We start from the raw sequence: 26,516 nt of genomic DNA, 5'->3' as shown, positions 1-26,516 counted from the left end.
TTTCCATCATTCACTGATCCTGAGAAGTCCAGCCCACTCACTTTCAGACCTGGAACATCATGGCCAGTTCAAGGAGAGACCAAGGCTTGTAGTGCCTTTAAGTTTGTTGTGGCTGTTGTTTATGTGTTTTAAACGATATAGTTCCTAATAAGGTTATTTAGTGAAATGTTCATCTCCCTCTATGTTATTGCCATGTCACTCAGTGGTGAAAGGGAAACAATCAAATATGCAGTAACTAAATAGGCTGTTGGATTTTACAGACTTTCTCTCAGAAGGATTCTGTTACTTTCACCTCTCAGGTATGTTACAGTGTGTTTGAGAAAGAAAAAAGGGGTAAGAACAAATAGCATTTACAACCAGCCAATCAAGCAATAGTAATTGGCAACATCATTCACAGATACTCACCTGCAGTGCTAAGCCATATAGAAATGAGTGAGATTAGTTCCATTTCAGTTACAATAACAACAGGAACCAGGCCCACATGTTTTTATCTTAGTGGAGACAGGGGACAGACGGCAAAGAAAGTCTAAATTCAATGATCAAACAGGAATAAAGCATAGAAAATCAAAATCAAAATGAGATAATTGCCAGGGGCGGCTTGTCTTGGGTTCTGAGAATTAGGAAGCAAATATATTTGCAGAAACAGCCATAGGGAAGCAAAACGAAAATAAATTGCTCCAGTTTGAGGCATTCTTTGACTCTTTTGGGCACTGGCTGTTTTTTACACAATCCTCAGAAGAATGGATGGTTCAGAAACAAAACAAAACAAAATAGAACATGACCATATCTGCATGGCCCTGAGTGAAAAAATTCAGGCTTCCCAAACTTGTGTCTATGGTGTAATAAAGGTTTTAAAATCTACCTTGCTATATTTCTAGTTCTTTTTCTCTACAACTGGGTCAAAACACAAAGAACACCAAGTTGTAATAGAATTTTCTAAATTAATACTACACTGGAAAATAGAAATAAATGTTGGGAACTAAAAAAAAAAAAGAATGTCTATTTAGCTTCTATGCCACCCTGAAAACAAGCAACCCTGAAGAGATCTCTTCACTTGGATCTTATCTGAGAATTTGCAATCTACCTTTCCTTACCTCTAACAAGTTAGTCCCACCCCTTCCTTCTGCTCCCACTTATGGGCCCTTTATAATTTCCTTCCTCCTTTACATCTAAATGCAGAAGTGAAGTGTGAAAAGCTGTTTAAGTACTTAACTTACTGAGAAAGGAAACTAGCTGGCCATTTTTCATATTCCATGATATTAAAATAATTCATCTGAGTTTGCACTAATGACAGTAAATTTCTCGTGTTGACAAGCGGTGGTCAATTATCCTTTCTACAGCTTTTTAAAGCCCAAGCACTAGGAAGTGTGTCAGTGTTGGAAACTCATGGCTTGCTCATTCAAACGAAGCAGCCAACCAGCCTGAGCAGCTCTCTCGACAGTGTACCACCAGGGTCCTTGCCGCCAAACAGCTCTCCTAGGGGCTTGCAAGTGCTGGGGCACTTCCGCTGGAATTTACATGTATGGGGGAAACGGTTTAAATAAAGTGGTGTGTTATTTATCCCCATAATGATGAGTTTAACAGCCACAATTAGGAAGGAAGTTCTACAAGCCTGAACTCCAGTTACTTATTACTGCCACTGAAAGTCAATTAAAGTATCTAAGTAATTACAGGGATTGTGATCCTCTGTCATCTGGTAAATCATACTAGAGGGAAGAGGCTCGTGGTTTGCTTTGAAAGTGTGTGATCTAGTCTCCATCATGTTTTCGGACAAGGGAGTGTGTGAGGAGGCTTGCCCCCCACATCTGTGGATCTGTTCACCTGGGAGAGCAACAGAAGTGTTCACTGGATTTCCATCCAACCTCAGCAGCTGAGCGAAGAAGCAAGAGTCATACAGGAGGTGGGTGGGAGGTGCCCACTTTGCCAGATAAGCCACCCAAGGACATTGCTCTTCAACTCAGGAGCCTCTAGTGGCACCTTGTTCCTTCTGGAGCTCCCACTATTCCAGATCCTTGTTCCTTTGCCCACTGCAAGGCCACCCTGACTACCTCCTAGTGCCTTCTTTAGTCATCCTGGTGAGCTTGCTGTCTCATACACGTTATCATCATGATTTAAACGACTTCTGTACTTTTTCTCATACTGTTACTTAAGATGCATTCCTTCCCTCTCTTCTGTCTATCAAAACCATCTTCACCCTTCAAGGCCCAGCCAGAGTCCTGACCTCTCCCTGAGGTGGATCCAATACCAGACCTCTCCTTCTATGAGTTGCCTGTGGAATTCCAAATTTATTGCTCAGTGGTTCTCAGATTGTGAACACTAGCAGGGGCTACATCTTAAGTTTCCGCTTCTTGCCGAGCATCTGGGATACATTTACACCCCCAATGTGGTAACCTCCTGATCCTTGATTTCTGTGGTTGCTGTAGTTTAGTCTCATGTTTGGTGAAATGTCTTGATCAGACCTAGCTGGTATTCCTTCATTTAGTCACACCTTCCTTCCTTCAGCAGCATGTTTTGAATGGCTTACTTAGAGCAGGACACCAGAACCATGGCTTCTAAGTTTGAATCCAGGGCTTGCTCTCCAGCCATAACGTCCTGATGGGAAACTGTTTGCTCACATCACCGTGCACAAATCAAGGAGTCTCTCAGTGCTCATCATTCCTTCGCCGGCCAACACTTGCAGGGAAATCATCATAAAAGCACATGGAAATATAGAAAGAATGAGCTCCATCTCCCCTGTGGTTCCATACTGCTCTCCTCAGAGCATTCTCAGTCCAAGCCAGGAGACAAAGAGAAGAAAATATTTTTAAATGATCTTCCACATGACTTCAGGGCTAACACAGGGTTCAAGTGTGGTGCAAGGGATGGGCAAAACTCAGGTCAGCCAGCTATGCTAGGGTCAGCCAGACATTGGGGTCGACTGGCCATGCTTGGGTTGAATCAAGAACACCTTGCTGTTCTTCACATCCCAAGACAGATATTGGAATTTTAACTTTCCTTTTTGCAACCTCTTTATGTTTTGAAAATTCATTTCATCTTAGAGTGAGACTTCCCAGAAGATCTCTTTTCTCATTCTCCCCTTTCATGGTATGTCCTTTGGTAGCTCCTGTTCTGCACCTGTGGTGTTTAGACTTCATATTTCCACTAGCATTTGCCCCCAACATGTTGTTTTTGTAAAAAAAATATTCTGCATGAGTCCAAGGAAACTGACCAGGAAGAAACATGAAATTCAACTGATGGGAAAATCTACAAAATGTTTTCTTTAAAGCTTCTCACTATTTTCTGCAGGAAATATGGCCCATAACAAAGCAGTGAAAATAGAATTGAAAATGAAGGCAAGACTGACAAGTTCAACAACATTGGACCATATCAAAGGACTACTGAAAACCCTTCAATGGCTCGAGCTCTCTGATAGTAGCTGGTGTATTACAGTGAAACTGTTGTACCTGCATCTAACACCCACACCACCAACATGTAGGGCCTAAGTTCAGTACAGGCCAGGACTGTGCTGTGTGTCTTGCTGGTGGCTAGCACGATGCCTGGTACACAGTATGCCCTCAGGAAATATTTGTACAGTGAATATTTGGTCACCATTTTCTTACATAAATACCATGTGTTAGGTGTGGAGGTTTTAAAATACTAAGATACACGGTTCTCATCTTTAAGAAGTTCAAACCCTGGCACTGGCATTCTCAAGCTTGAGTGAGCATCAGAATTGCTCAGGAAGCTCTAAAAGTACAGATTTCCAGGACTTACCCGCAGAAATTCTAATTCAGTAAGTCTGGGTAGGGGCCCAGAATTCTTTACTTTTAATAAGCCTCCAGACACTGCTGATGATCAGCCAGATTGGGAACTCTTGGACTAGTGGGTGGTAATAAAAGCCTTGTTTTCACACCTCTTTTCCCAAATATGAAGTATTTTCATACCCCTCATCTCACTTGATTCTTACTCTCTGAGCGGGGTAGAAACCCTGCAGTTTATGAGTGAGGACATGAAGTGCTGAGAGGTCACATGGTTGGCGAAGTCAGAATCTGGATTTGAACCTAGGGTTTCCATCCACAAGCTCAGCACTGTTTCCTTCTCACTCATTCCCTCTTGAGAGTGATGACCCAGGTTAGCTCTGTTGGGTAAAGAGCAACAAACCATATGGGTCATCGTTAAATGGACAGCCAGTATATTCAGGTCTCTCTCCTAGGTTCTATGGGAAAGAAAGAGTGAGAGGAAAATATTGCCTTCTTCACCTGCTCCACCCCCCATCTTCCACCCTTTGCCTTGGAGAATCACATTGGGAAAATAATTGATTATGGAGACAGGCTCTCTCAGTGATGCCTAGTAATGAAGGTTATTTCCTTATAGGTATGTTCTACCTAGAAAATAAATCAACTGAGAAAGTCCATCCTACTGGGTGGAATAAGCTTGGTTCACACTCCTCAAGGTCCCTTGACAGGGACCACACGATGAACTAGGCAGCAAACCAAATGCAATCCTTTACCTGAATGTGGCTCATGAACCCAGTCCTCTTGCTTCCCTCTGGTTTGTTACCTAGCCCACCTTGCTCACTCTTCCATCTGTCGTGTGGTTTAGATAAGTCATTAAAGGATTTATTTCACTATTATCATATAATCCAACATGACATTAACAGTGCATTTGACAGCAGATAGATGAAAATTCCAGGCCTTTCTGGATTAGTAACACAGCAAGTTTCATTTTGAAATGACAGGCTGTGAGAGAGCAGTGTCAGCAAAAGGTCCCTCCATTTTCCATGCAGGTATAGGACCTGAAGCTGTTCCCTGCCACATCCCTGACAAGAAAAGGCCAGGGGTTCAATAGTGTGGATGCTGAGCTATCCCATCATTCAAGGACGTGGACCCTTCAGGCTTGTCTGAGAGTGAAACAAGCCTCTGTGAAGCATACAGAGGGCTTGTGCTGACCACAGAAAACAAGGGAATGGGTTTGGGGAGACAAATAACTAGAAAAATAAGCAGAAACAAATGATCTCCTTTAAATTCTGCTTGGAAGTGTTTCTGGGTGGAGGAGCTTCTCATGAAGGTCTTTTGGTTTCATCACTCAGAGACAACTTTCTTTCATGTGCTGGCACCAAGTATTACCTGAGGAAGTTTGGGAAGGGAGATAGAAAAGGAAAAGGCTGACAATTTGCCTAGCCATTTATCCGAGCATAGGTACTCAAGCAAAATAACCAATGGCCCTTATTTCCTTATACTCACAATGGGAAATTTACAACTCTGAAAGGGCAGTTTTGAAGAAGGCAGCATTCTGTGATGTTTCTTCCTTTAGCATCTCCTGGGTTGGGGTTTTCCAGCCTCAGCATACTAAAATCAGATCTCACTGGGTCGATTGAATTATACACACAAATATACAAATTCAGGACACCTTTTAAGTAATCAGTTTGAGACACTACGTGCTCGATGGGAACCCTTCTCCTTTTAAATTGAGTTTTACAGCCAATGGTATGTTTATTTTAACCACAAGATATGTGTCTACTGACTCTATTATTGCATAGCCCAGAGCAAGGTGCCACTAGGACACGATTTCATTCTAGCAGTGACAGCAAAGCTGGCTGGGGAACACAGCCTGAAGGGGGCTAGGATAACTGAGGAAGAAGAACGGATAAGTGACCTGGAAGATAAGAGAGTGGTAATACCACTCTGTGGTAATACCACAGAGAAGAATAAAGAAAAAGGAATGAAAAGAACTGAGGACAGCCTCAGAGACCTCTAGGATAATATTACAGACACCAACATTTGAATTATAGGGGTCTCAGAAGAAGAAGAGAAAAAGAAAGGGACTGAGAAAATATTTGAAGACATTATAGTTGAAAACTTCCCTAATATGGGAAAGGAAGTAGTCAAGTCCAGGAAGTGCACAGAGTCCCATACAGGATAAATCCAAGGAGAAACACCCCAAGACACATATTAATCAAACTATTAAAATTTTTAATAGTTCAATAAAAAGTTTAATATCAGTTAAATATCAAAAATTAAATGGGGCTTCCCTGGTGGCGCAGTGGTTGAGAGTCCGCCTGCCAATGCAGGGGACACGGGTTCGTGCCCCGGTCCGGGAAGATCCCACGTGCCGCGGAGCAGCTGGGCCCGTGAGCCGTGGCCGCTGAGCCTGCGCATCTGGAGCCTGTGCTCCGCAATGGGGGAAGCCACAACAGTGAGAGGCCCGTGTACTGCAAAAAAAAAAAAATATATATATATATATATATTAAATGCATAGAAAAAATATTAAAAGCAGCAAGGGAAAAGCAACTAATAACATACAAGGGAATCCCCATAAGGTTAACAGCTGATCTTTCAGCAGAAACTATACAAGTCAGAAGGGAGTGGCAGGACATATTTTAAACGATGAAAAGGAAAAACCTACAACCAAGATTACTCTTGCCAGCAGGGATCTCATTCAGATTCGACAGAAAAATTAAAATCCTTATAGACAAGCAAAAACTAAGAAAATTCAGCACAACCAAACCAGCTTTACAACAAATGCTAAGGTAACTTCTCTAGGCAGGAAGCACAAGAGAAGGAAAAGACCAACAATAACAAACCTAAAACAATTAAGAAAATGGTAATAGGAGCATACATATCAGTAATTACCTTAAATGTAAATGGATTAAATGCTCCAACCAAAACACATAGACTGGCTGAATGGATCCAAAAACAAGACCCATATATATGCTGTCTAGACCCACTTCAGACCTAGGGACACATACAGACTGAAAGTGAGGGGATGGAAAAAGATATTCCATGCAAATGGAAATCAAAAGAAAGCTGGAGTAGCAATTCTTGTATCAGACAAAATAGACTTTAAAATAAAGACTATTACAAGAGACAAAGAAGTTCACTGCATAATGATCAAGGGATCAATCCAAGAAGAAGGTAAAACAATTGTAAATATTTATGCACCCAACATAGGCATACCTCAATACATAAAGCAAATGCTAACAGCCATAAAATGGGAAATCAACAGTAACACAATCATAGTAGGGGACTGTAACACCCCACTTTCACCAATGGACAGATCATCCAAAATGAAAATAAATAAGGAAACACAAGCTTTAAATGATACATTAGACAAGGTGGACTTAATTGATATTTATAGAACATTCCATCCAGAAACAACAGAATACACTTTCTTCTCAAGTGCTCAAGGAGCATTCTCCAGGATAGATCATATCTTGAGTCACAAATCAAGGCTTGGTAAATTTAAGAAAATTGAAATCATATCAAGTATCTTTTCCAAAAAAAAAAAAAAAAAGTATCTTTTCCGACCACAATGCTATGAGACTAGATATTAATTACCAGAAAAACCTGTAAAAAAACAAACACATGGAAGCTAAACAATACACTACTAAATAACCAAGAGATCACTGAAGAAATCAAAGAAGAAATCCAAAAATACCTAGAGACAAATGACAATGAAAACAGAATGACCCAAAACCTATGGGATGGAGCAAAAGCAGTTCTAGGAGGGAAGTTTATAGCAATACAATCCTAACTCAAGAAACAACTCAAATAAAAAAGCTAACCTTACACCTAAAGCAATTAGAGAAAAGAAGAACAACAAAAAAAAAAACCCCAAAGTTAGAAGGAAAGAAATCATAAAGATAAGATCAGAAATAAATGAAAACAAAATGAAGGAAATGATAGCAAAGATCAGTAAAACTAAAAGCTTGTTCTTGGAGAAGATAAATAAAATTGGTAAACCATTAGCCAGACTCATCAAGAAAAAAAGGAAGAAGACTCAAATCAATAGAATTAGAAACGAAAAAGGAGAAGTAACAACTGACACTGCAGAAATACAAAGGATCATGAGAGATTAATACAAGCAACCATATCCCAATAAAATGGACAACCTGGAAGAAACGGACAAATTCTTAGAAAAGCACAACCACCCGAGACTGAACCAGGAACCAGTAGAAAATATAAACAGACCAATCACAAGCACTGAAATTTAAACTGTGATAAAAATCTTCCAACAAACAAAAGCCCAGGACAGATGGCTTCACTGGTGAATTCTATCAACATTTAGAGAAGAGGTAACCCCTATCCGTCTCAAACTCTTCCAAAATATAGCAGAGGGAGGAACACTCCCAAACTCATTTTATGAGGTCACCATCACCCTTATACCAAAACCGGACAAAGATGCCACGAAAAAAGAAAACTACAGACCAATATCACTGAACAACATAGATGCAAAAATCCTCAACAAAATACTAGCAAACAGGATTCAACAGCACATTAAAAGGATCAAACAGCATGATCAAGTGGGGTTTATCCCAGGAATGCAAGGATTCTTCAATATAAGCAAATCAATCAATGTGATACACCATATTAACAAATTGGAGGAGAAAAATCATATGATCATCTCAATAGATGCAGAGAAACCTTTTGACAAAATTCAACACCCATTTATGATACTACTCCAGAGAGTAGGCATAGAGGGAACTTACCTCAATATAATAAAGGCCATATATGACAAACCCACAGCCAACATTTTTCTCAATGGTGAAAAACTTAAACCATTTCCACTACAATCAGGAACAAGACAAGGTTGCCCACTCTCACCACTATTACTCAACAGTTTTGGAAGTTTTAGCCACAGCAATCAGAGAAAAAAAAAGAAATAAAAGGAATCCAAATCAGAAAAGAAGAAGTAAAACTGTCACTGTTTGCAGATGACATGATACTATACATAGAGAATCCTAAAGATGCTACCAGAAAACTACTACAACTAATCATTGAGTTTGGTAAAGTGGCAGTATACAAAATTAATGCACAAAAATCTCTTGCATTCCTATACACTAATGATGAAAAATCTGAAAGGGAAATTAAGGAAACACTCCTATTTACCACTGCAACAAAAAGAATAAAATACCTAGGAATAAACCTACATAAGGAGACAAAAGACCTGTATGCAGAAAACTATAAAACACTGATGGAAGAAGTTAAAGATGATACAAAACAGATGGAGAGATATACCATGTTCTTAGATTGGAAGAATCAACGTTGTGAAAATGACTATACTATGCAAAACAATCTACAGATTTAATGCAATCCCTATCAAACTACCACTGGCATTTTTCACAGAACTAGAACAAAAAGTTTCACAATTTGTATGGAAACACAAAATACTCTGAATAGCCAAAGCAATCTTGAGAAAGAAAAATGGAGCTGGAGGATTCAGGCTCCCTGATTTCAGACTACACTACAAGGCTACAGTAATTAAGACAGTATGGTACTGGCACAAATACAAAAATATAGATCAATGGAACAGGATAGAAAGCCCAGAGATAAACCCACACACATATGGTCACCTTATCTTTGATAAAGGAGGCAAGAATATACAATGGAGAAAAGACAGTCTCTTCAATAAGTGGTGCTGGGAAAACTGGACAGCTACATGTAAAAGAATGAAATTAGAACACTTCCTAACACCATACACAAAAATAAACTCAAAATGGATTAAAGACCTAAATGTAAGGCCAGACACTATAAAACTCTTAGAGGAAAACATAGGCAGAACACTGTATGACATCAATCACAGCAAGATTCTTTTTGACCCACCTCCGAGAGAAACGGAAATAAAAATAAACAAATGGGACCTAATGAAACTTAAAAGCTTCTGCACAGCAAAGGAAAACATAAACAAGATGAAAAGACAACTCTTGATTGGGAGAAAATATTTGCAAATGAAGCAACTGACAAAGGATTAATCTCCAAAATTTACAAGCAGCTCATGCAGCTCAATATCAAAAAACAAACAACCCAATCCAAAAATGGGCTGAAGACCTAAATAGATATTTCTCCAAAGAAAATATACAGATTGCCAATAAACACATGAAAGGATGCTCAACATCACTAATCATTAGAGAAATGCAAATCATCTCACACCAGTCAGAATGGCCGTCATCAAAACATCTACAAACAATAAATGCTGGAGAGGGTGTGGAGAAAAGGGAACCCTCTTGCACTGTTGGTGGGAATGTAAATTGATACAGCCACTATGGAGAACAGTATGGAGGTTCCTTAAAAAACTAAAAGTAGAACTACCATACGACCCAGCAATCTCACTACTGGGCATATACCCTGAGAAAACCATAATTCAAAAAGATTCGTGTACCACAATGTTCATTGCAGTTCTATTTACAATAGCCAGGACATGGAAGCAACCAAAGTGTCCATTGACAGATGAATGGATAAAGAAGATATGGCACATATATACAATGGAATATTACTCAGCCATAAAAGGAAATGAAATTGAGTTATTTGTAGTGAGGCGGATGGACCTAGAGTCTGTCATACAGAGTGAAGTAAGGCAGAAAGAGAAAAACCAATACCGTATGCTAACACATATATATGGAATCTAAAAAAAAAAAAAAAGGTCATGAAAAACCTAGGCACAAGACGGGAATAAAGACGCAGACCTACTAGCGAATGGACTTGAGGACACGGGGAGGGGAAAGGGTAAGCTAGGACAAAGTGAGAGAGTGGTAGTGTATTTTTGGAGATATATACACTACCAAGTGTAAAATAGATAGGTAGTGGGAAGCAGCCACATAGCACAGGGAGATGAGCTCGGTGCTTTTTGTCCACCTAGAGGGGTGGGATAAGGAAGGTGAGAGGGAGTAGATATGGGGATATATGTATATGTATTTCTGATTCATTTTGTTATACAGCAGAAACTTACATACACACCATTATAAAGCAATTATACTCCAATAAAGATGTTAAAAAATAAATGTTATTCTGTAATTCTACTACAAAATGAGTTAGTATTTCAGAACATGTCTGAAAATGACATTGTCCTCTTAAATGATATTCTACTGAGACAATCGTTTTTAAGGTTTCACTAATTTGGATCAAGAAAAATTAATTTTCTAATATTTAAATTATGACAGTTAACTAAAATGACCTTAGTATGTAGCCAGCGTCTATTTTTATTAACATTATATTTTTGTATATGTATTTTAAGTCTTGGTTCCTCCATGAAGAACTAACGTAGTAATGACAGTTTTAAATGTCAAAGGTAAAATGCCCTATTTCTTTATTGTTGAAAATGAAAAGACATGTCCCTGCATCAGGGTATTGGTTAAGCAACCTACTAGTCAAGTAAGAGTAGAAGTTTTTCAAAATATTGTTGCAACTTTTTGTTTGGGGGAATTAATTTGAGAGAATTTTTGAAAATAGTCTGAAATTATGTGGAACCAGGCCTGGTAGATAGAGTGGGTTATAAAACTTTGTAATAATATTTTGGTTGATTTGTAACTATAATGAAGAGACCAATTTTTCTTTTGGCTCAGAGACGACTCTACCAAAGAGAAATTTTGAAAATGTTTAGAGAAAGGGCAGTACCAGTGGAAGACATAATACATGTGTCCTCATGCATGACTGCCTTGAGGCGGCTCTCATTTGAACTTAAAGATTATGAGATGTTTGCTTACAAATCATCAGTTCAAGAACAGGATGGGAGAGGTTATGTTTATGTTTAAAAAATCTGATTATCAAAGGTAAGAAGTTTCATTTTTCAAGAAAATGAAAACACTTTTTTTTTTTTTGCAAACAATACCAGAGTGAAATTATTCTAAGATAACATCTTAGGCAAAGACTCCTAAGAACGCTTTTTATTTTCTAGATTAAAAAAAAAAAGATCCTACACACCCAACATTCCTCTCTATGCCTAAGAAATTAATTTCTCACTACTTTGGGTGATAGCAGTGAAAGTCATTCTGGGGTTAATCAAAAATTTTAAGACAAGGGATATATGACATGGGAACACTGGTATATACAGGCCATGATTAACTAAGAAGTGTACATAAGTAACTAAGCTGTCCATTAAAAACTTAAAAAAAAAAGGCTGGAAACTTGGCAAAATCTGTGATTTAAAAGCAGTTGATGTTAGTTGTCTTCATTATTAATTTATCTGTTACGATGCATCAGAGAAATTCTCTCTGAATATATCTATTTTACAAGTTTATTGTGGATAAAATAGACCGAAATAAAGCTGCATATATTTAAGTATACAATTTAATGTTTGTTGGATGTAAACATCCATGAAATCATCACCACAATCAGTATTGTGAATACATCTATCACCCCCAAAAGTTTCCTCATGCCCCTCTGTAATTCGTCCCTCCCCAGACAACCACGAATTTGCTGTCACTATAGATTCTGTTACAAGATTTTATATAAATGGAGCCATTCCATATCTACTCTTTTGTCTGGCTTCTTTCACTCAGCCTAATTATTCTGAGATTCATCTGTGTTGTTGTATGTATCAGTATTTTATTCCTTTTTATTATTATTTATCCCTTTTTATTCTACTTATTCCAGATATTTCTATTTATTTATTTAATTTCCTTTTATGGATATACCAGAGTTTGTTTATCCATTTATCTGTTGATGCTCATTTGAGATGTTTACAGTTTTTATTCATAAAGCTGCTATGAACATTTATGTACAAATCTTTGTATAAACATATGATTTCTTTTCCCTTGAGCTGTAGTTAAGTGTACATTTAAATTTTTAAGAAACCGCCAGTTTTCCAAAGCAGTTGTACCCTTTCTCACTTCCACCAGCAGTGTATGAGATTTCTGGCTCCTTCTTATCCTCCCCAGTACTTGGTACAGTCAGCTTCTTTCAGTTTTAACCCTTCTAATGCGTGTGAAGTGATATCTCATTGTGGTTTTGGTTTTTTTTCTGTGGTACGCTGGCCTCTCACTGTTGTGGCCTCTCCCGTTGCGGAGCACAGGCTCCGGACGCGCAGGCTCAGCGGCCATGGCTCACAGGCCCAGCCGCTCCGCGGCATGTGGGATCTTCCCGGACCAGGGTACGAACCTGTGGCCCCTGCATCGGCAGGCGGACCCCCAACCACTGCGCCACGAGGGAAGCCCTCTCATTGTGGTTTTGATTTGCATTCCCCTGATGGATAATGATGTTGAACTTCTTTTCATGTTTTTATTTGGCATCAATATTTCTTCTTTAGTGAAGTGTCTGTTCAAATTTTACCAATTTTCACTGGGTTGCTTATCTTGTTAATTAGTCATGAGTTCTTTGTATAGTTTAGACACAATTCCTTTGTCAGATATATATCTTGTAAATATTTTCTTCTAGGCTGTGGCTTTCATAACAATGCTGTTTGAAGAGCAAAACTTTTAACTTTTGATACAGTCTCATTTACTGTTTTTTTTCTTTTGGGGCTGTGCTTTCAGTGTCATGTTTTAAAGTCTTTACCAAATTCAAGGTCGCTAAGATTTTCTCCTATGTTTTCTTCTAGAAGTTTTATAGTTTTAGCTCTGACATTTAGGACTATGAGCCACGTTGAGTTAAATTTTATGTGTGGTATCAGTTAAGAGTCAAGGTATATTTTATTTCATTTTTGCATAAGGCTACCCAGTTGTTCCATCACTTAACCTCAGTGGACTATGGTTTCCTCATTTGTAAAATGGGATTACATCTTCCGTCTCGAAAGTTTGTTGTGGAAACTAAATAAAACAATACATGTACAGTGCCTAGGACCTGATAGGCACTTAATAAATATAATTTCCTTCCTATACCCCTCCCAAAAAAAAACTCTTAAAAAAAAACTATGGAATACTACTCACTGTGTATTAGAAAATGATTTATCACTTAGTACAAGATTTAAATAAAGATACGAGCAAAGAATTAATAGTCTCTTGAAAGTTTGGTGCTAGAAAGGTTTTCAAACCTTATTTCATCCAACCCTGTCCTTTCAAGATGGAGAACATGAAACCTGAGGGCTGACATGATTCACCCAAGGTCATTCACCAAGATGGTGGCAAAGATGGGCTAGAACCCAACCCCTTAGCCTTCATCTCAACTCTTACTCATCATTACTTAATTGAAAGGTGGGCTACAAACAAATTTTTCAGAGTGAAAAATCACCACATACATTGAAATAGAACAGTTTTAAAAGAGACATATAGGACTTCCCTGGTGGCGCAGTGGTTGAGAGTCTGCCTGCCGATGCAGGGGACACAGGTTCGTGCCCCGGTCCGGGAGGATCCCGCATGCCGCGGAGCGGCTGGGCCTGTGAGCCATGGCCGCTGAGCCTGCGCGTCCAGAGCCTGTGCTCCGCAACGGGAGAGGCCACAACAGTGAGAGGCCAGCGTGAAACATATAGTAATTTCCTCACAAAATTATTACTAATTACATCTAATAGCCTGAAAGTGTTAACACACAATCTTCTATCCAACAAAATTGAATTCATTATAGGTGGCTATTAAAATATTTGGGAATAAGTGTTAGGAGTAGATTCACAACATTATTGAGAGTTTTTTTAATGAATAAAAAAGGAAAATATTTATATATTTGGCTATGTGAAAATTAAAAATTTTGCCTGACAGAAGACATCATAAATTAGAATTTTAAAAAATGAGACAAATTAGAAAAAAGTGGCAAGCTATATTAAGAGCTTGATTGATACACTTAATATATGATGAGCTGTCACGGATCCAGGGAAAACATGAAGACCCCAGCAGAATTTAGGCAAGGGGTACATACAAGTCCCAGATAAACACACATAACCATTAAGCAGAAGGAAAGAGTCTCAACCGACTAACATTTAAAGATCGTATCTGAAAAAATGAGATACATATTTACGTCAGAGATTGCCAAAAATTTGAAAAGAGTCATAATACCCCACACCTTGGTGAGGGTGTGGAAAAAGGGCCCCTTTCATGTATGCTGTTGCTGTGAGCCTAGTATTGACACAACTTTCTTGGAGGGCAATTTGGTAATTTCTATGAAAAATTCCATGAAATGATTGACCCAGAAATGCCATTGCCACGAATTTATCTTGTAAAAATACCTACCCAAGTGCCTAAAGATATTTTTATTAAGACATACATTGCAGGCTGGGTTGAATATCAAAAACTGAGAAACCCCTTTAAAAAAAAAAAAAAAAAACTGAGAAACCAACAAAATATCCACTCACCAATGAATAGTGTAAAAATAAATAGAGGGATGATGCATTTGTATGGCATGCTCTGCTGTTCTCAGAAGAATGAAGTTGCTCTATATATACCACCTGGAAAAGCGTCAATGATGTCAATGACGCATTAAGTGAAAAAGCAAATTGTAAAGATGTGTAGGCTGATCCTACTTTGTAAAAGCGGGGAAGGGAGAAATAGGTATTTGAATATGCACGGAAGAAAGCTTTACTCGGACTCCTTAGTTAAAAGTGACAGAATGAGGAGGAACTAGCATAAGCCAGAAGGAATTGTTTGGCTCCCATCACTGGGAACCCACAGGTACAGTTGGACCAAGAGGTGGCTGGATCTGGGGGCTCAGGCAATGTTCTCATTGTCTCCCACTGATTCTGCCTCCCTCCATGTTTCGTCCTCATTCTTTTTCATCCTAGACAGCCTTCTCCCTCATGCAGCTCAAAAATATGGCCACTGGTAATCTAACTTCAGAGTAAGAGAATTTCTTGCCACGTCCCACGGGAACCACAGATAGGACTCTGACATTTCCGTCCCACTCCTGTTAGGGATCAAGCCTTTTCCTGAAGCAATGACTTGGGTCGAGGGGCCAGGGCTCATTCTCAGCGGCAGGTGAAGCTCCTGATTCCATCTCTGGGAGCAGTGGGAGCACAAATGTGGGCTCAGACTGGGGGCCAATGGTTCCCCACAGGGAGGACTTCTACTAAACAACCAGTATCTACTACACACTGGATATCTTTAATAACAATAACATTAGGAAGTGGTTTATTATTGTAATTGAAAAATACAAAGGTTGGGACTCCAGAAAATGGTATAAAAAACAAACAGCAAACCAGGAGTCCTATCTCACCTCTAATCAGGTGCCCTTTTCAAGATTTAAAAGAACAAAGACACACACACACAGAGGCACATTTTTCCATTATTTTGTCAAAATGTGGCATAGGTCTTTCTTGGCAACAAAGTAGTTAATTTCTTCTGGAAAGATACCGGGAAAGGAATTTTTACTGAAGAGGCTGATTCAACCTTTTCTGGGAGCAGAGACGCTTATATTTTGTGAGATAAGTGAAGGGAATGTAGAGGCCGGGGTGCGTGCTGAAGTGGCTCTGTGTGAGCTCGTCCTGGAGCCCCTCAGGGCAGGAGGACTGGAGGGTAAGGCCAGCCCCAGGCTTTCTGACAGCTTCTGAACGGGTGGTAAATGCCCCCAGAATGGATCTTTCTCTCCAGAAAGCAGTCAGTGCACTCTGTCTGTCACACTTGCTGCTGACTGCCTTCTCCCCATCAGCCCCCACTGCCACCCCCCAGTAGGTCCGTCAAAGAGAAACCAGGAATTAGGAATGCAAGACCTAACAGTTAAACCATTCACAAATCCTGCATTTGAGATAAATCAGATAGGAGCTATAATGAAGTTCCTGTATTTACTACCTTTGAATAAAAGATTTACTTTGCAAATTATAGGGTAAATAAGATTGCAGAGGAAAGGGGAAAGCTACTTTTCAAGCACCCTTCACTATTTCAGAAACATCCATCAACAGGTAATCAACTGATAAGCCAGTGACTAATGATAAATCACTGCTGTCTATTCAATCAAGTATTTTTTTTAAATCCTCTTCTACTGGACACTATAGCCTGGTTCCTCATTTCTGTGTATATCCTCGAGTAATTAAACAAAGTGTAATTCAGAATGTTTACTAATTCAGATTACTGGAAAGTTTTTATTGTAGGATAGTTAAGACTCAGATGTGACGTCTGATATCAGGTGTGACGTCTGATATCAGGTGTGATTTCTGGCATAGTTATAGTGGTTAAGACTTTTGAGTCAGATCTGGTTCAAGTTCAGGTTCTATAATTTAATGCCATCTTGGGCAAGTTGCTTGCCTCTCTGAGCCTCAGTTCTCTCATCTATATAACTGGATAACCATACCCCTCTTATGAAATTGCTGTTGAGGATTCAGTGAGAAGCTTAGCACATAGTAATCCATAAGTAAATATTAGCTTTAGTTTTTAATCTTTTTAGTCATGTATTGTGTTTTAAATGTAACTGACTCTCCTAGGTTCCCAAGACATTTCCTTTTTAAAGTTTTGATTTAGTGAGAACAGAATAGAGTGAGAACAGAATAGGGCTGGCTTTAAACACATGTTGGCCAAGGGCTCAGCTGTTCAGTACAATAGGTCATGTAGTATATGAAGGGAAAAAAGTCTATCATCTGAATCAATCTGTCAATTTTAGTTCACTGATTTTATAGGATTTGTGGATTCTTTCCTTAAGAGAGCAACCTTCACCATTATGTTCTACCTTTCCATTAACAGACAGATGAACAAATAAACAAACAGACAAGCAAAATTCTCCTCCACAGAGTTAGGCAGTATTTTTATCCAGCCTTGGGAGAGTCCACCAGCACAGATGGTTCCCATTTCAATAACTAGTGTAGGGCACTTGCAGGCAGTGTTTACCCACAGACAGCACTGAGTGATGAGCTAGGAAATTGTGAGGTAGGTCAAGCAACTCCGATCAAGTAAAGTGACAAATTGGGAACCAATATTTGGCACACTTGTAACAAGCAAAGGCTATAAAATACTAATATCAGAATGTAAAAATATAAAAGAGACTCTACCAATCAATCAGAAATGCCAAACAATCCAAAAGAAGAATGATACTAGGTTAGTCTCTGCCAAGTCACAAAAGAAATTCAAAAGGTTAAGAATTTATGAGAAGAAGCTGAGCCTCATCAGGAATCAGAGAAATTCAAATGAAACCAATAGTGGCTCACCATTTTTGATTATCAGACTTGCAAAAGTTAAAAACAATGATAAATACCTAATGTTGAGGATTTCAAGGAATGGATATTCTCTTAAATTACATATTTTTTCTATTGCTGCAGTTACAAATTGCCACAAACTTAGTTGCTTAAAACAACACAAATTTATTACCTTATGTTGGTTAGAAGTCCAATAAGAGTCTCACTGGGCTAAGATCAAGGTGTCAGACGGGGCTGCATTCCTTTCTGGCACCTCTGAGGAGGATCCATTTCCTTGCTTTTTCCAGCTTCTAGAGGAAACCAGCATACCTGGACTCCTTCTTCCATCTTTAAACACAGCAATGTTGCATTTTCTTTGATCATTCTTCTGCTGTAGTCACATCTCTCTCTGACCACAGCTGGGAAAGATTCTCTGCTTTTAAAGATTCATGTGATTAGGTTGGACCCAATCAGATAATCCAGGATAATCTCCCCATCTCAAGGTCTTTAACCTTAGTCACATCTACAAAGTCCCTTTTGCCAGATAAGGTAACATATTCCCAGGTTCTCAGAATTAGGACGTGGACATCTTTGGGAGGGAGCATATTCTGCCTATCATATTAATGGTGATAGTCTAATCTACTTGAAGGAGAGTTTGGAAGTACAATCAGCCCTCCGTATTCACAGATTTCTGCATCTGTAAATTCAACCAACCTCGAATTGAAAATATGCGGGAAAAAATTTTAATTTCAGAAAATCCAAAAAGCAAAATTTGACTTTGCCACACTGGCAACTATTTATATAGCATGTACATTGTATTTACAACTATATACATACCATTTACATTGTATTAGGTGTTATAAGTAAACTAGAGGTGATTTAAAGTATATGGGAGGATATGCCTATGTTATATTCAAATACTACACCATTTTTTATAAGGGACTTGAGCATCCACAAATTTTGGTATCCTGATGGGTCCTGGCGCAAATCCCCCATGGATACTGAGGGACAACTGTGTATGCAAACCTACTAACGCAGAAATTTGACTTTTGATTATCTATCCTACAGAAAACTTGCACATTTGTATGGAAGTGTATGTCCAGAGACGTTCATTGCAGCAGCATTTATTAAAGCAAGAGATTAAAACAAATGAAATACACCTCAAAAAAGGATTTTTAAGTAAATTATGTCTGTGTTAGCAGGTAGCAGTTAAAAATACAAATACAGGCAGATCTCTATCTGCTGATATGAAAATATCCCCAGAACATATGGTTAAGTGAAAAAAAGAAAAGAAAAAAAAAACAAAACAAGTTGAAGATATACTAAAATAAACATTTAAATGGAACCTTATAGTTTAAGAATTTTTAAAATGTCTGGAAGGATCCTCACTAAACCTTTGAGAAGTAGAGTGAAACTGAGGATAGAGGATGGAGGAGATATTCACTTTATCTTTCTTGATAAGCAGATAGATGATAGATGAACGATAGGGATATCTATATTTATGTCTGTAATGTTTGAATTTTCACAGGAGTGTATTCACATTTACTTGTATTTTTAAAAAATATTGTTTAAAATCAAAGTGCACTGGACTTTGGCTAAGTCATGAACATAGCTACAAGATGTACGCTACTCACAAGGCTTGAGTTCACTGGTCTGTAAATTTAGGGGGTTGAACACAAAGACTCTAAATTCCACCTCTAGATTTAATAAGTAGATATAGCAAAACATTTTAACTCAATTTAGTAGTATTTTGGTCATCTGGGAAAAGGAAAGCAATAATTACTTTATTGATTTTTAAAATCATGCCCTATGGGCTTCCCTGGTGGCGCAGTGGTTGAGAGTCCGCCTGTCGATGCAGGGGACACGGGTTCGTGCCCCGGTCCGGGAAGATCCCACATGCCGCGGAGCGGCTGGGCCCGTGAGCCATGGCCGCTGAGCCTGTGCGTCTGGAGCCTGTGCTCCGCAACGGGGGAAGCCACAACAGTGAGAGGCCCACGTACTGCAAAAAAAAAAATCATGCCCTAAATTTTCTGGAATGACCTTGACTTTAAACATTTAAAATTTTTGATTCTGTAAATATATTAGTACTTGTCAAATTGTGTGACTAAATTTGGATTCAGAAAATATTATCTCCACAGGTATTCTAGTACACTGCTAGTGGTAATGTAAATTGGTACGTTCTTTCTAAAAAGCAAATCACAATAGTCGAAAGCTTTAAAAAAGTTTGATCTTTGACCTAGTAATCCCACATGTAGACCTTAATTCTAAGAAAAAAAATTAAAAGCAATCTAAATGTCCAAAAATATAGAAATGGTTCAATAAATTAAGTTGTATGTGCAGGGGACATTATTATACAGCCATTGAAAATATCTCAAAGAAATATTAATAACCAGGGAAATTTACAATTAACTATTGAGTGAAAAAATATAGAGAGACATGTATATATATCCTGTCCACTATATAGGTTTTATTCATTGGGCCTAGAATAAAGATTGGAACGGAATGTACCAAAATGGTAATGACGAGTGACTCTAGGTTGTGATATTTTAAATACTTCTAGGCAATTTTCAAGTATTACTTTTATAATCATTAAATAAAATTTATAATAATCTCTGTACTTATAAATTACAGTTAGCTCTTCAAATGAAAAATTTCACTAAGAGTTTATAGAAAAATCACTAATTCTCTTTACATTTGAAAAATCGTCTTCTTTTTCTTTCTTCCTTCTGCTTGTTTTGGGTTTACTCTTCTGTTTCTAGTTTCCTAAGGTGGAAGGTTAGCTATAGATTTGAGATCTTTCTTTTTAAATATAAGTCTTTAGAGCTATAAATTTTCTTGTAAGCAGTGACTTAGCTGTATCCCATAGTTTTCAACATGATGTATACTTTATCAAAGTAGTTTCTACTTTCCCTTATGATTTCACCTTTGACCCATTGGTTTTTTAGGAGTGTGTTTTTAAAAATTTCCATATAATTGTGAATTTTCCAAATTTCCTCCTAATATTTTTTTCTAATTTAATTCCATTGCAGTCAGAGAATATACTTTGTATGATTTCAGTCCTCTTGTTTATGGCTAACATGTGGTCTATCCTGGAGACTGTTCCATGTGACTTTGAGAAGAATGTGTATTTTGCTGCTGTTGATTGGAATGTTCTATATATGTCTGATAGGTCTAGTTAGTTGGTTTATAGTGTTATTCAAGTCTTACATTTTCGTATTGACCCTCTGCCTATTCTGTCCTTCACTGGAAATGGGATGTTGAGGCCTCCCCAGCTATGATTGCTGAATTGTCTATCTCCCTTCAGTTCTGTCCATTTTTGCTTATGTACTTTGGGTTCTGTTGTCAGATGCATATATGTTTATAATTGTTATGTCTTCCTGACAGATTGACCATAGATTGAAACTTTTATAATATTTTTTATGTCTGGTAACAGATTTTGTCTTAAAGTCTGTTTTTTCTTTCTGATGTTAATACAGCCACTCCAGCTTTCTGTTGGTTATTGCTTGCATGATGTAGTTTTTCCATCCAGTCTGTTTGTATCCTTGAGTATAAAGTGTGTCTTCTGTAGGCACCAAGCAGTTGGATTATTTTTTTAAATCTGTTCTACTTCTAGCTTTTTTCTTTTCTTTTACATCTTCATTGGAGTATAATTGCTTTACAATGGTGTGTTAGTTTCTGCTTTATAACAAAGTGAATCAGCTATACATATATCCCCATGTCTCCTCGTTCTTGTGTCTCCCTCCCAATCTCACCCCTCTAGGTGGTCACAAAGCACCGAGCGGATCTCCCTGTGCTTTGAAGCTGCTTCCCACTAGCTGTCTATTTTACATTTGGTAGTGTATATATGTCCATGCCACTCTCTCACTTCGTCCCAGCTTACCCTTCTCACTCCCCATGTCCTCAAGTCCATTCTCTACGTCTGCGTCTTTATTCCTGTCGTGCCCCTAGGTTCTTCAGAACCATTTTTTTTCCCCTAGATTCCATATATATGTGTTAGCATACGGTATTTGTTTTTCTCTTTCTGACTTACTTCACCCCTACCTCTAGCTTTTAATTGACGTGTTTAATCCATTTGTATTTAATGTAATTACTGACAAGGTAGGATTTAGAGCTGCCGTTTTCTATTTGTTTTCTATGTCTTATCTTTTTTATTCTTTGGTTGATCTGTCACTGCTTTCTTTTGTGTTAAATAGATATTTTTTAGTGTGCCATTGTTGTCTATTTTACTGTATTTTTGGAGTTAGTCTCTTAGTGGTTGTCCTGGGGATTACAATAAACATCTTAACTTAAAATAGTCTAGTTTAGATTAATACCAGACTAATTTTAATAGCATAAAAAACCTTGGCTCCAATACAGCTCCATTTCAGTTCTCAACCCTTCCTGTGTGAGAATAGCTTTTGGAAGGATATTCATTGTCTCCTTTCTGCTAGTAAGCACTGGTTATGTCTCACTTTAACTAATGGGTATGTCTTAAAGAATTCCTAATTTCTAGTTAGGGGTGAAATGAAGAGATAAAGTAACCATATTAGCCATGTAAGCAGAGAACATGGCACCTCCAGTTCACATAGGAGATTTTGAAGGAGGCATCCCCATTCACTGAGCTTTCTCAGTTTTCATTTGGCAGCTCATAAAGTGATTTTATGTGCAACTGAAAAAATGTAAAACTGTTTCCCACGTGCTTTAAAAAAACTATAATGCATTTTCAAATACAAAGGGCTATAGGGAGATTTCCTGACAAGCTCGAATAAAGGTAGGAATTTCAATTTTTTATGAGATTCTTTAAGCACTGAGTCTAAGGCAGCAGTATCTCACTCTTGCTAGCTATGAACGCATTGTAACTCCCAAGCTGAAGAGAGGTAAATGAGCATTCCAGGGTCTGCAAAATGAAAAAAATACATTTGCAGTTCATGTGTCACAGAAACAATTATTCTTCAAGTTTTATCATCAGGAAGTGAGAAAGGCAAATCACCCTGTATATATACATTCACAAACATACATTTATATAATGTATAACACATCTCTTTGTATTGCAATGATACTTGGCCATGGCTTGTATACAGTAGTTTCCATATGGTCTTTCAAACCATGTGCATCAGTTCAACTCAAAATAGCTTGGTGTTGGTGTTAGGCAGATCTGAACTTGAGTCATGGTGTTGCCACTTACTCCCAGTGTGACTTGATACTTCATCTCTTAATCATTTAATCTCTTTATGACTCAGTTTCTTCAACCAAAAATATTGACTTAAATTTGGTACCCACCTCACAGAGCAACTGAGATGATGAATCAATGTGATTAGCTATTGCTAATAATATAAGTATTAATTAAAAATAATAACAGAAACTATTTTGAGCACCTGCTACATGCAAACCAAGGTATTAGGGCCTAAAGACAAATGGTAGATGGAATATATTGAACCCATGTGATTCAAATATGCTTCAAGCTAAGTCTGAGAAACAAGAAATAATGACATACAGAATGCTGATATAAATCAAAGCAAATCTCAATGGAATTTCTAGGAGAATTGGGGACAATAGGATTAAAGTAGAAATAGAATTGGCATTGGAATGTGTCTACTTAACGTCTTAAACATAATGATTAAAATAGCTCTTTTTTTTTTTTGGCAAATCTTCACTGAACTTGTACTTTCTTCAATACCCTGAAGAAGTTCTATTAGTATTGATTGGTCTTTGAGTTCAATAATAGATTACCTTCATTTTTTACAACTTAAGGGTTTTTAAAAATTATATTTATAAATGTTTGTAAAGTAAATTATGATTTAAATGGTTCTGAATGAGTTTCATGCTTTCTAGTCATCACATTTTGTTCATTTCACTCCTTACTTAAAATATATTCCCATCTCTTATCTGTCAACTCAAATCCTATCCAGTCTTTCAGAATCATCACCAATACCACTTCTTTTCTGAACCTTTTTGACAAATCTGGGTTTTCATCTGGAGCAGAGTTCAGCAAGGCTTTTAATTTTTTTTTCAGAGATGGAAAAGTGGCCATTTAAAAGTAGTTTTTGGTTTTATAGGAAAACTTTTTATTTTGATAAAGAATTCTAACATGCATTTTGATTATGCAAAAGTGAAGCCAAAATGCTACTCTGGAATGGGGACACTAGGGGCCATAAGTAGCCAAACTACTTTGCACAAAGATGTCAATATTTGACTTTACCATGGCAAGACTTACATCTTGTATAAATTAGCTTTTGCCACAATAATGGTGCATAACAAACAACCTCAAAACACAGTGACTGAAACAAAAGTTCTTTATTTTCACAGATCTGTGAGTCACCTGGGTTGGTTTTGCTTCACATTGCAGATCTGCAAATCTGGGTCTTTCCCTCATGTCTTTCATCCTCCTCGGTCCCATTGGGCTCTTCAGGACACATTCTTCTCATGGTGATGGCAAAGGCACAAGGGCGAAGCCCAACGTAAATACTTTTCAAGCTAATTTTTGCATTGCAGCAGCTAACATCCTACAACCCAAAGCAAAACACGTGTCCGAGTCAAAGTCAAGAGGCAGAGACTTTAGTAGGAGACAATATAAAGCTATAAGGCAGAGGGTGTAGATACAAGAAGTGGTGAAGAATTGGGTCCAATAATTCAATCTATCAGATATCTCCATAAAGATATCAATTGAAACTGAGTGAGGGATTTGGGGTTTGGAGTTCCACTTGCTGGACCAAGGAAAGGAGAGCAGAAGATAAACAATCTTCACAATGCAAGAACAGGTGGGAATTAATGAGAGAGTTGGCTGTGACCATTTTGTGATACACAAGTTCCTTGGCAGAGTCCCTTAAATGTTACTGCTTGATAGTAACTGGGTTGGGGAAATTAAGACAGGCCCATGAGCAAAGCAGAGTCAGGAATGTTGGATAGACAATCTAGTTTTGGAATGATTGTAGAATTCGTCTGCAATAAGATGCCTGGCCATGAAGACAAGCAACAATGAGAGAGAATTGTGGGAAATAAGAGTTTTCCTCCAGGGTTTTTAGAAATATTCAATGTGGGCAACCCAGCGAACGCTAAACTTTCTGCTAATATGGGCGTATAGAGTCTGCTGTTTGAGATATCGCAGTGGTATAATAACTGTGAAGCAAGACATGCCTAATTCAAGCAGCTTTACAAGTGATATTATTAATTATAACTTGTCTATTTTAGATTAGACTAAGTTTTAGTCACTTACTGGACCTCTTAGCCCAAACTCATTTATTTGGATGCAAAAGTAACATATCCCTGTAGGCTTAAGTCATATGTCTCATGATCACTTATATGTCTCTTATCATTTACGCAGTCCATACATATGAAACCCAAGCTATATACAAGATAAACAGCTATGTAAAACAAAGTTTCTAATTTCAAATTATCAGTCCAAATAAAGTGATAACACTATAAGACAGAAGATACAAAGTCTATAGATATTTTGAAGAGACAGGCACTATTCAGTGAAAATCTTGACCTATAAAAGTTTAAAACAAACCTGATCATAGTAAAAATCCCTTAATGTTTTTATTTTTCTATTAAAAAAAATTTTTTTTTTGTTCCAGGCTTATGTTTATTAAAATCTAAACAAAGGATTCCTCTGCAAGGTACTTTCCCATGTGATAGAGTCAGCTGCCCCACTGCCCTCTTACATTCGCTCTAACTTCCAGTGACAAAAAAGGCAGAGGGTGATACATGTCATTGATTATAAAAATCTATGCTCTGTAATTTAAACAAATTCCTTTCCAATGTGTTTAGTTATTTCTGAATAACTCCATGGCTCATCAGTCGGCTAGCAGGCCAATGGACAATCATAGCTAACTACAAAGTACTTCAAGTCTATAAATTCATCTCTCAAGTTTCAACATTTAAAGAAAAAAGCACTGGGCAGAGAATAATAAACAAATAAGGGATGACTGAACCAGTCCACTGAATCAGTCCACACCAAAGTTCTTCATGGCCCAACACGAGAGCTAAATTTCTTCAAAAATCAGATTCCAAATGTCCCACAATCTCTTTCAAATATGTGTTTTTACAAATTAGGGAATCAACATTTCTTTATAGGAGCATGTAAACAGTTTTCAGCTCTGAAGGAGGAGTCTGTAAAACCTGAGAAACTGTATAACTGAGAATCTCTTCAGAATGACATGTTTAAGCTGAGAGAAGGGACAGTGGTAATGTTCTCTCATGGTTCACAGGCTTTTGTTGATGTTGCTGGTGTTTTTAATCAAAGAAAAAGATAGAGTATCTTTTCTAGGTCTTGCAGGCCACTTTCTCTTTCTATCATCTATATGATTGTTCAAGTAGAACAATTACTAGAAATCTTTAAGCTATTATTTCTGGGCCTTCCTTAATTTCCTTGGGAAAAAAAAAAAATGACACCGGAAACATGCAATACCTGATTATTCAATTAGATGAAGCAGCACAAGAAGAGATCCAAGGACGTCCCTGCTCACATCAGACAGACAACTTGGATCTGAAAGATGAACACATTAAATGACCGCCAAATAATCAGATTCCAAACATTAAAAACAATTACATATCAAATAGACAGCCAAACATGGTGGTATGTTTTAAAAGATTGTGCCCACAATAAGCAAATGACATAGTGGTGGAACATCAAAACAAAGCTGATGGATAAAAAGGCACACTCTAAAAGTTCAGGAGTAGAAAGAATAGTTCTTTTTGGTTTGTTTTGTGTCTAATGTAGGAGGAAAGGAAAACAGGTGTATTCAAATCATTTTCAGGTGAAGGGTTCAGTTGAAGCAGTTAACGGTGGCTTATTTCTCCCCAGACCAAAGCAGTCTTTTCTTCCA

The 26,516-nt window shown here is 37.8% G+C and overlaps 1 long non-coding RNA gene across 1 annotated transcript in view; it reads left to right on the top strand.

Annotated features, from left to right (window-relative positions):
• Positions 1–26,516, top strand: part of LOC132524708 (uncharacterized) — a 437,056-nt gene that overhangs the window by 391,059 nt on the left and 19,481 nt on the right. The window lies entirely within an intron of this gene.

The sequence above is a fragment of the Lagenorhynchus albirostris genome, chromosome 8 (assembly GCF_949774975.1).
Source record: "Lagenorhynchus albirostris chromosome 8, mLagAlb1.1, whole genome shotgun sequence".
Lineage (NCBI taxonomy): Eukaryota > Metazoa > Chordata > Mammalia > Artiodactyla > Delphinidae > Lagenorhynchus > Lagenorhynchus albirostris.
The sequence above is the reverse complement of the archived record's forward strand: the minus strand, read 5'-3'. Positions and strand labels throughout refer to the sequence as shown.